This window comes from Schistocerca piceifrons, chromosome X (genome assembly GCF_021461385.2).
Source record: "Schistocerca piceifrons isolate TAMUIC-IGC-003096 chromosome X, iqSchPice1.1, whole genome shotgun sequence".
In the NCBI taxonomy this organism is placed as follows: domain Eukaryota; kingdom Metazoa; phylum Arthropoda; class Insecta; order Orthoptera; family Acrididae; genus Schistocerca; species Schistocerca piceifrons.
The window spans coordinates 835,016,312-835,028,572 of record NC_060149.1 but is presented as its reverse complement, the minus strand read 5'-3'; the positions used below and the strand labels follow the sequence as shown (position 1 = coordinate 835,028,572).

The window sequence follows — 12,261 nt, the reverse complement described above, 5'->3', positions numbered from 1 at the left end:
TGAGCAATATGTATGAGACAGGCGAAATACCCTCAGACTTCAAGAAGAATATAATAATTCCAATCCGAAAGAAAGCAGGTGTTGACAGATGTGAAAATTATAGAACTATCAGTTTAATAAGTCACAGCTGCAAAATACGAACATGAATTATTTACAGACGAATGGAAAAACTGGTAGAAGCCGACCTCGGGGAAGATCAGTTTGGATTCCGTAGAAATGTTGGAACACGTGAGGCAATACTGACCCTACGACTTATCTTAGAAGAAAGATTAACGAAAGGCAAACCTACGTTTCTAGCATTAGTAGGCTTAGAGAAAACTTTTGACAATGTTGACTGGAATACTCTCTTTCAAATTCTAAAGGTGGCAGGGGTAAAATACAGGGAGCGAAAGGCTATTTACAATTTGTACAGAAACCAGATGGCAGTTATAAGAGTCGAGGGGTATGAAAGGGAAGCAGTGGTTGGGAAGGGAGTGAGACAGCGTTGTAGCCTGTCCCCGATGTTATTCAATCTCTATATTGAGCAAGCAGTAAATGAAACAAAAGAAAAATTCGGAGTAGGTATTAAAGTCCATGGAAGAAGAATTAAAAACCTTGAGGTTTGCCGATAACATTGTAATTTTGTCAGAGACAGCAAAGGACTTGGAAGAGCAGTTGAACGGAATGGACAGTGTCTTGAAAGGAGGATATAAGATGAACATCAACAAAAGCAAAACGAGGATAATGGAATGTAGCCGAATTAAGTCGGGTGATGCTGAGGGAATTAGATTAGGAAATGAGACGCTTAAAGTAGTAAAGGAGTTTTGTTATTTGGGGAGCAAAATAACTGATGATGGTCGAAGTAGAGAGGATATAAAATGTAGACTGGCAATGGCAAGGAAAGCGTTTCTGAATAAGAGGAATTTGTTAACATCGAGTATAGATTTAAGTATCAGGAAGTCGTTTCTGAAAGTATTTGTATGGAGTGTAGCCATGTATGGAAGTGAAACATGGACGATAAATAGTTTGGACAAGAAGAGAATAGAAGCTTTCGAAATGTGGTGCTATATAAGAATGCTGAAGATTAGATGGGTAGATCACATAACTAATGAGGAGGTATTGAGTAGAATTGGGGAGAAGAGGAGTTTGTGGCACAACTTGACGAAAAGAAGGGACCGGTTGGTAGGACATGTTCTGAGGCATCAAGGGATCACAAATTTAGCATTGGAGGGCAGCGTGGAGGGTAAAAATCGTAGAGGGAGACCAAGAGATGAATACACTAAGCAGATTCAGAATGATGTAGGTTGCAGTAAGTACTGGGAGATGAAGCTTGCACAGGATAGAGTAGCATGGAGAGCTGCATCAAACCAGTCTCAGGACTGAAGACAACAACAACAAGTTCTAGGGACTGTAGACCTCAGATGTTAAGTGCCATAGTGCTCAGAGCCATCCTGACAGTGGTTAGAGCTTCTCACTACCGTCCATGCAAATATCGTGCTGATTCGCCATCTCCGTTTCAGAAATGCTGGAAATAAAGTTACTGCACGAAACCGAACGAACAAAAAACGTAGTTTAGGGCTTAACGTTTCATCTGAATCAGAGTCACTCATCATGGTCCACAGGCTCTAATTGGGCAAAAACGATGAATAAAATGCCAGTTTTTGAAGGCACTGTTCAGAAAATTGCCTTGAGCAATTTAGGGAAACTCCTGAAAACCTTAATCAGGATGACGAATGGGGATTTGAACCATATTTCTCCCGTATGTGAGTAACTATGCCACTTAGCCAGTACACAGAACAAAATTCACACGTTTCATAGCCAGATGGTGTCGATGAATATCCATCTCGTTGGAGGATAAATGATGTTCTGGAGATGTGATCGAAACCGAGCCACAGAAATAAAGAGAACTAAATAACATCGTGTCCCATAACACAGCTTACTTACGGGAAATGCTCCACAAGATATTCACAGAAGAAACCTGAAGTAGTTGATGTGAATATTTCTATAAGTAATTGGATTGGGACACCGGACTAAATGCGTGATTTGTTGACCAGCTGGCTTTATCATTTAAGTGTTGGAACTCCTCATCGAGTTATGCAGTTGCTATCCAGAGTAACTTGCTATACTGTAGTTCATGTCCAAGAGAATTTTCGGTGTTGCAACCTATCATCATCATCGTGTAGTTTTGTCATCCATGTCCTGCCTATAATCACCATCATCTCGATAGATCTCCATGGCACCGTTTATCCACATCTACATCTATATCTATATACTTACTCCCTAAGCCACGGTACGGCTTATATCAAAGAGTATCTTACACCAACCTAAGCTACCTTTTTCTTTCCTCTTTCACTCGGAAACGAAGCTAGGGAGAATATACTGACTATATGCTTCAGCATGGGCTCTCATTTCCATTGTCTTCGTCGTCCTTGCGTGGTATGTACATAGGAGGAAGGTTCAGACAGTTCTGTAACAGACTGAGTTATTGCCAGATCTCCAGCCTCTTACCTGGAACAAAAGAATGGTTTATGACCCCCGCTTCTTCCCCCCTGCAAATCACAAAGGATACAATAGGGCTTTATTTGCAACACCTGGGATCTAGGAGAGACAACAGCGTCCAGGATGATTTATTCTCCCTCATCCTCAATTCTATAACACAAGCCTCACACCTCTGGTTGGCAGCAGATTTAGTTATGGTCCCTCTAACCCAAGAGGAGTTCTTGTGTGTTAAAATCCTATGCTGTAGGACCACCCACACTGTCTGCAGAACCGTTTGAATCATGTGATGGCCAGGATCCCATGTAACCTAAGGATTTTAGGTCCCATCGCTTCATGCATCATAGGCCAATTTCACTACATATATTGTGTCAGGAAATTCGAAACTCCAATATGTATAATTGACCTGCTGGTGGAGACAGTGGGACCATCTGGATGAATGTCAAATTTACGCCCCCCCCCCCCCCCATTCAAAGCCAGAGGACACTGCTGGCTGACGGTGCAATTAATTTAGGGACCTGTAACCCGAAGGTGCTCATGTGTGCTATGCCATTTTTATTGTATATGAAAAATTACCACCATACTGCCTGTGAAACAATTGCGAACTTGAGTGCATACATCAGCAATTGTGGGCCTTGCTGCACCACATACTAGGAGTCGTATGGGACATTATTATAAACGATTGTGGACCTTGCTACATCCTGTATAAACAGTTACGTCAGATGTCTTGCCGTGCCCACTGCGAGCAGTCACACATGCATCTACTGAGTGCAGTTACTACTGGCAGGCGCCTCTAACTCCTGGTGTGGGCACACGATTACCCTCATCCTGCCAACCATGGCGATCTCGAGGCAGGTTACAGTGACATTCAGTACACCATAGAAGTTAATCTTCTCCAGTTAAATATATATTGAAATGATTCCCTCATTTTTAGACCAACAACGCTGTCTGCAGACATGTCAGAATTTATTGATGACCAATGTCCTATGTAACGTGAGACTTTAAGGCAGATAGTGAAACCCAGTCCTCTTATAGCATCAGGCAGGGGACCACCATAGTAGCTAACTTAGCCTCGCACATAGGTCCGCTGCAGGCATTGTGTGCAAAGGGTGTTGGGACATTATTTTGGTAAACAATTGTGACGTTTTTATGCAGCCACAGTGCTCTGCTGAAGGTCCCTCGCAGGATTAATAGAAAGAAGGGAGTTACAGACGTTAGTTGTAAACAATTACGACATTTTTGTATTAAACATTTACGGCTGGGTTCTGCCTACCACCTACCGCTGCGATCGTCAGCGCCCATTTGACAATGCTGATCCTAGAGCAGTCACAGCGGCAGTGTGTGAAACCACCTGGGGTGGGTCCCCACCACTCGTCACTCCCATAGCCAGCACTCCATCTTGCAGCCAGCACACGTGCTAGGGGCACTGATGAGTCATGCAGACAAGCCTTGTAAGCTACTTCACGTATTACTAAAACGAAACGACTTGTGAGTAATGCTGGAAATGCTGGCTCTGCTTGTGAGTTGGACCTCAGTCATGTGTAATTTTCTTAAAATTCATCTTTCTTCAACGCACTTGATGTGCAATACATCTTCATCAGATACAGGGTGTTACAAAAAGGTACGGCCAAACTTTCAGGAAACATTCCTCACATACAAATAAAGAAACGATGTTATGTGAACATGTGTCCGGAAACGCTTAATTCCGATGTTAGAGCTCATTTTAGTTTCGTCAGTATGTACTGTACTTCCTCGATTCACCGCCATGATTTCATACGGGATACTCTACCTGTGCTGCTAGAACATATGCCTTTACAAGTACGACACAACATGTGGTTCATGCACAATGGAGCTCCTGCACATTTCAGTCGAAGTGTTCGTACCCTTCTCAACATCGGATTCGGTGACCGATGGATTGGTAGAGGCGGAACAATGCCTTGGCCTCCACGCTCTCCTGACCTCAACCCTCTTGAATTTCATTTATGGGGGCATTTGAAAGCTCTTGTCTACGCAACCCCGGTACCAAATGTGGAGACTCTTCGTGCTCGTATTGTGGACGGTTGTGATACAATACGCCATTCTCCAGGCCTGCATCAGGGATTCCATGCGACGGAGGGTGGATGGATGTATCCTCGCTAACGGAGGACATTTTGAACATTTCCTGTAACAACGTGTTTGAAGTCACGCTGGTACGTTCTGTTGCAGTGTGTTTCCATTCCATGATTAATGTGACTTGAAGAGAAGTAATAAAACGAGCTCTAACATGGAAAGTAAGCGTTTCCGGGCACATGTCCACATAACATTTTCTTTCTATGTGTGTGAGGAATGTTTCCTGAAAGTTTGGCCGTACCTTTTTGTAACACCCTGTATAAAAAATTGCTGTCTAGCGATAACAGCACTGCCACCACCGCCATCATCATTGAAACAAATGGGCAGACAGCATAACAGTTGAACTAACATTATGTTTAGTAGCGCAACTGCACAGTCACGTTTAATTTTCTGCAAATCTGATGTTCGGAATGTCTTAAACAATCAAGTATTACAGAGCACCATGTCAGTGAACAATTTTTGGGCTGCAGAGGTGACACTTAAAACAATTTCACCACTTTATTTAGCACAGCATACTCGATAGCGATTGGCTAAATATCTATGGTAAGTCATCTTTTACACTTAGTTTAAACACAGTACAGTGTACAGAAGTTGCCACGAGCTTAGAAGCTTAGATATTACCGCCCCACGCCACTAATCTGCCACCAGCAGCCAAGTAGCATATAGGATCAGATGTTTAACACAGATTTCGTACATTTCGTTAAGAGTACATCCTGTCGTTAACTGTAGATTGTAAAATAACTTTCCTCGTTTAAGTCAGTAATAGTTATACATTGCTTAATGCGTGTTGCGTGTAAATAACGTTTGTTCATACACGGGTTAGGCGTAATACTGTGATCATCCTCTAGAACAGTGTGTAGGTCATGTGGAAGGGCGAACCAAAGACTGCGTTTTATTGCCAAAACACTTAGAAGCTGCAGCAGATCTATTAAAGAGACTGCCTGCACTGTACTCTTCTATAACGCTACTGTGCAGTGAAGGATACTTACTGGATAGGATTGATAGTTCTTTAGAGGACACACAATTTACTTTCCTTCCTTACCTAATCCGCACTTCTACTCCCTCTGTGTGAGAATATTTTGTTGAGACCCTCCTACTTAGGAGGAAATGACCATTGAAATGGAATTTAGCGGGACGAAATCGACATATGTAACCGTAATTTCGACTCAGCGGACTGTTATAAAGTCTTTACCCTTTACAACAGATAAAATATTAGTTTCCGTAAAGCTTTTCCCAGATGATGCTGTCGTCTATACAGGGTGGTCCATTGATCGTGACCGGGCCAAATACCTCACGAAATAAGCGTCAAACGAAAAAACTACAAAGAACGAAACTTGTCTAGCTTGAAGGGGGAAACCAGATGGCGCTATGGTTGGCCCACTACATGGCGCTGCCATAGGTCAAACGGATATCAACAGCGTTTTTTTAAAATAAGAGCCCCCATTTTATTACATATTCGTGTAGTACGTAACGAAATATTAATGTTTTAGTTGGACCACTTTTTTCGCTTTGTGACAGATGGCGCTGTAATAGTCACAAACATATGGCTCACAACTTTAGACGAACAGTTGGTAACAGGTAGGCCTGGGTTTTTTAAATTAAAACACAGGACATAGGTACATTTGAACATTTTATTTTGGTTGTTCCAATGTGATACATGTACCTTTGTGAACTTACCGCCGGCCGCGGTGGCCGTGCGGTTCTAGGCACTCCAGTCCGGAGCCGCGCTGCTGCTACGGTCGCAGGTTCGAATCCTGCCTCGGGCATGGGTGTGTGTGATGTCCTTAGGTTAGTTAGGTTAGTTAGGTTTAAGTAGTTCTCAAGTTCTAGGGGACTAATGACCACAGCAGTTGAGTCCCATAGTGCTCAGAGCCATTTGAACCATTTGAACTTACCATTTCTGAGAACGCATGTTGTTACAGCGTGGTTACCTGTAAATACCACATTAATGCAAGAAATGCTCAAAATGATATCCGTCAACCTCAATGCATTTGGCAATACGTGTAACGACGTTCCTCTCAACAGCGAGTAGTTCGCCTTCCATAATGTTCGCACATGCATTGACAATGCGCTGACGCATGTTGTCAGACGTTGTCGGTGGATCACGATAGCAAATATCCTTCAACTTTCCCCACAGAAAGAAATCCGGGAACGTCAGATCCGGTGAACGTGCGTGCCATGGTATGGTGCTTCGATGAGCAATCCACCTGTCATGAAATATGCTATTCAATACCGCTTCAACCGCACGCGAGCTATGTGCCGGACATCCATCATGTTGGAAGTACATCGCCATTCTGTCATTCAGTGAAACATCTTGTAGTAACAGCGGTAGAGCATTACGTAGGTAATCAGCATACATTGCACCATTTAGATTGCCATCGATAACATGGAGGTTATAATGCCGCACCATACATTAACCTGGCAAAGTCGCTGATGTTCCACTTGTCGCAGCCATCGTGGATTTTCCGTTGGGTATTATGCCGGTTTCCGTTACCGCTGTTGGTGAATGACGCTTCGTCGCTAAATAGAACGCATGCAAAACATCTGCCATCGTCCCGTAATTTCTCTTGTGCCCAGTCGTCACTATGCAATTCCTGGTGCATAGAAATATGGTACGGGTGCAATCGATGTTGATATAGGATTCTCAACACCGACGTTTTTGAGATTCCCGATTCTCGCGCAATTTGTCTGCTATTGGTGTGCGGATTAGCCGCGACAGCAGTTAAAACACCTACTTGGGCATCATCAGTACGCTTGTTCGCCCGCTGCTAGAATACTGCTCAGCAGTGTGGGATCCGTACCAGATAGGGTTGATAGAAGAGATGGAGAAGATCCAACGGAGAGCAGCGCGCTTCGTTACAGGATCATTTAGTACTCGCGAAAGCGTTAAGGAGATGATAAACAAACTCCAGTGCAAGACTCTTCAGGAGAGACGCTCAGTAGCTCGGTACGGGCTTTTGTTGAAGTTTCGAGAACATACCTTCACCGAAGAGTCAAGCAGTATATTGCTCCCTCCTACGTATATCTCGCGAAGAGACCATGAGGATAAAATCAGAGAGATTAGAGCCCAAACAGAGGCATACCGACAAGCCTTCTTTCCACGAACAATACGAGACTGGAATAGAAGGGAGAACCGATAGAGGTACTCAAGGTACCCTCCGCTACACACCGTCAGGTGGTTGCGGAGTATGGATGTAGATGTAGATCATTTGTTGCAGATCGTGGTTGACGTTTCACATGTGGCTGAACAATTCCTGTTTCCTTAAGTAACGTAACTATCCGGTGAACAGTCCGGACACTTGGATGATGTCGTCCAGGATACCGAGCAGCATACATAGCACACGCCCGTTGGGCATATTGATCACAATAGCCATACACCAACACGATATCGACCTTTCCCGCAATTACTAAACGGTCCATTTTAACACGGGTAATGTATCACGATGCAAATACCGTTTGCACTGGAGGAATGTTACGTGATACCACGTACTTATGCGTTTGTGACTATTACAGCGCCATCTGTCACAAAGCGAAACATGGCGGTCCAACTAAAACATTCATATTTCTTTACGTACTACACGAATATGTAACAAAAAATGGGTGTCCCTACTAAAAAAAAACAAAAAAAACGCGGTTCATATCCGTTTCACCTATGGCAGCGCCATCTAGGGGGCCAACCATAGCGCCATCTGGTTTTCCCCTTCAAGCTAGACGAATTTCGTTCTCTGCAGTTTGTTCGTTTGATGCTTATTTCGTGAGATATTTGGCCCGGTCAATATCAATGGACCACTCTGTATAAAAGTCGAAATTCGAAACTACTGCATCGAGTTATAGGAACAGCTGCAGTGGATCGATGATTAGTGTAGGTTACTTGTAGTCGAAACGCAAATAAATGTACGAGGGCGATTTGAGAAAAAATGTCTCGGCATTTTTTTATTCTGTTCTCAGTATTGGTTGAGGTATTTCATATCATACATATTACCCGGTCAACTTTCAACAACACTGACTCAAACTGCAACCCTCTGCCGCTAGAGGGCTCCTAATCGTAGCGGTGTGCAATGTAACTGTGTCGTTGCGCGTGTCACGTACCAATGTAGGTGCGAGCGAAACAATGTGCTGTAATTGAGTATCTAACCGCAGACACCGTACCTCCAACTGGAAACCACAGAGAAATGAAAGCTGTTAGCAGTGATGATTGCGCCGACATCAGTAACGTTCGGTTTTTCGTACTCGTAATGAAGAAGATGGTGGTACTAACTGGAGCTGTTGTAAACTATAGTTACATCGATATTTTTCCAGTAAATTTCGACATATACAGGTGATATCGATATCGAAAAGGCAACATTGAGTGACGATATTTTAATTTTATACTATACTTTTTCGTAATTTTCGGTAAATATTTGAAATTATTCCTTTGAAATTGCAGCATAATGTAATTTTACTTTCACTGTGTGAAGGACTCTTACTACTTTTTGAGCTTTCATCACGCACAGTCCTTCTCTTGGATTGTCTGAAGCAAGTGTGGGTGGCACAAAGAATAAGTCAGATTGCACTGGGTGGGGAGGCGGTGTGAATGTAGATCATTTCCAGTTTTCTCCCCCTTGACCCTGTTCCATGCAATTTTTCATCCGCAACTGGTCATAAAGCCTCTGAACATTATATTCCAGCCGAACTACAAAATATTTGTTTATTTTCACTTTTTAACGTTTCTTATGATTACATTGCGTTTTAAATATACGTACTGCTGCAGATCAGTAACGTTCTGTTGACAGTCCCAGGCCCCAGGCCCCCGCCCCCCTCCCTCCCCCTGTGGGGAGGAGTCATCAGATGACCAAAACGAATTGCAAAGTGATTTATATAAGATAGCCGGCTGCGGTGGTCTCGCGGTTCTAGGCGCTCAGTCCGGAACCGCGCGACTGCTACGGTCGCAGGTTCGAATCCTGCCTCGGGCATGGATGTGTGTGATGTCCTTAGGTTAGTTAGGTTTAAGTAGTTCTAAGTTCTAGGAGACTGATAACCTCAGCAGTTAAGTCCCATAGTGCTCAGAGCCATTTGAACCATTTTTTTATATAAGATATCTGTATGGTGTAAAAGCGGCAATTCAAACTGAATAAAGAAAAGTATGAAGTTATTCAAAAAGAAATCCGCTAAATTTCGATTTTCCGATAAGTCACAAATCTGAAGGCTGTAAATCCAACTAAATACTTAGGGCTACAATTACAAATAACCTAAATTGGAACGATCACATAGATAATGTTGTGGGTAGAGCAAACCAGACTGCGATTCATTGGTAGAACAGTTAGAAGGTGCATCAGATCTGCTAAAGAGACTGCTTACACCACGCTTGTCCTCCCTATCCTGGAGTACTGCTGTGCGGTGTGGGATCTGTATCGGATGGGACTGAGACATCGAAAAAGTTCAAAGATGGGCAGCTCGTTTTGTATTATAGCGAAATAGGTGAGATAGGGCCACAAACATGATACGTGAATTGGACTGTCAATCATTACAACAAAGGCGTTTTTCGCTGCCAAGGGGTCTTCGCATGAAATTTCAATCACCAGTTTTCTCCTCCGATTGCGAAAACATTCAGTTGGCACGCACCTACATAGGGAGAAATGATCATCACAACAAAATAAGAGAAATCAGGCCCGCACAGAAAAATTTAAGTGCTCGTTTTTCCCGCTCGCTGTTCGAGAGTGGTACAGTCGAGAGACAGCATGAAGGGGGTTCATTGAACCGTGTCCAGGCACTTTATTGTGAATAGCAGAGTAATCACGTAGACGTAGACGTAGAATGTAATGACAGTAGAGAAGAAGAACAGGGTATGAAAATGAATTAAAACTAGGAAGAAAAAACAAACAGGAAATAGGTCATTGCTGTTGTATGTTTCTAAAACTGACTAAGGACGGTTAAAGTGAAAATGGTAACAATATCATGAAGTGTGGGATCGTCTATTTGATATGCTTTGATATTGCCACCCTCTGACGTTTTTGCATGACATATCACACGATTAACTATACATTTTGTCTTGGATTAGGGGTACCATGGAATGTATACTTACGTAGCTAGAGCCGAATGAGGAAGTTAAATGGTGATGAAGAAATCTATTTATTCTAAGAGTTGGCCTGGCTTGCAGCTAAGCAGAGAGCTGAATAGCGGACTGCCTCAGCTGCCAAGTTGTGAAGTAGGCAGCCCCAAGGTCACTGTTGTCACTTTCCGTGTGTCACGTGCTATTATCAGCGCACAAACCTGTCGCCAAACGCAAACAGTTCTCCATCACGTAAATGAGGGTGTAGAGCAACACCTGTCGCTCAGTAAAGCTAACAACAAATGACAGGACTACAAAATAAAGGGGAAAATCATGTCATACGGAAAGAAAGAAGGAAGATTAGAGATTAACATAGTGTCTACGAAGAGGCCATAAGTCGAAGCATATGATCGGATAGCACAAGAACGGTGAAGGAAATCGTCCGTGTTCTTATCAAAGAAACCATTTTGGCATTCAACTTAGTGATGTAGTGAAACAAGGGAAGAGCTACCTACAGATAGCTGGACGGGAGCGTATGTCCTTCTCTTCCTGAATCCGAGTCTACTGTCTTAACCATCGTGCCACTTCAATATTATTTGTGCCACAACCGTTCGTGGATGTGTCGTCTACACTTCTTCGGTTCCTAAATTGTACATTTTTCTTGGAAAGTAGATATGCTGTCTTTCTGCTTATTTGATGATACTAATGGTGAGAAGTCTATAAAAATAAAAGCGTTCATTTCTTGCAGGTCCAATAAGGATAGCCAAGAAACCAGGACGTGAAACTTCCTGGCAGATTAAAACTGTGTGCCGGGCCGAGACTCGAACTCGGCTCCCCAAGCACGACTCACGCCCCGTCCTCACAGCTTTAATTCCGCCAGTACCTCGTCTCCTACCTTCCAAACTTCACAGAAGCTCTCCTGCATACCTTGCAGAAATAGCACTCCCGGAAGAAAGGATATTGCGGAGACATGGCTTATCCACGGCCTAGGGGATGTTTCCAGAACGAAATTTTCACTCTGCAGCGGAGTGTGCATTGATATGAAACTTCCTGGCAGATTAAAACTCGAACTCGGGACCTTTGCCTTTCGCGGGTAAGTGCTCTAAAGCTGTGAGGACGGGGCGTGAGTCGTGCTTGGGTAGCTCAGTTGGTAGAGCACTTGCCCGCGAAAGGCAAAGGTCCCGAGTTCGAGTCTCGGCCCGGCACACAGTGTTAATCTGCCCTGAAGTTTCATATCAGCGCACACTCCGCTGCAGAATGAAAATTTCATTCTGGAACCAGGACGTGTTTGGCATACAGAGTCGTGTGCAGCTACCTTATGGCGAGAAACATTTCCCAAGCGATTGAAAATTTTGTCTGCTGCTCTACGACGCCACTGGCGAGAATAAATGGTATCCTGCGCAGGAGAGTGGACTTGTCGTGGGAAGGCAGCTCAAATTTCCATCTACTTCTGACGGCAACCGGCCTACCAATATCGGTGGGTGTAGCGTGCACAAGCGCTCCTGTTTATTCACCTTATCCCAAACGACGATGGAAATCCGTGTCGTCTGCCTAACATAGACAACGGTCATCTGGCTGTTAATTTGGAATTTTTTTGATCTACAGTCAATTAAGTCACTGTTAATGGTATGACATGACATCGGCAGCGA

General features: G+C 43.6%; 1 non-coding gene across 1 annotated transcript; it reads left to right on the top strand.

The window, feature by feature from the left end:
- The first annotated feature begins 11,743 nt into the window (after positions 1-11,743).
- Trnas-cga lies at positions 11,744-11,818 on the top strand. Its single transcript has one exon. It is a non-coding gene; the product is annotated as a tRNA-Ser (tRNA).
- Positions 11,819-12,261: the final 443 nt, after the last annotated feature.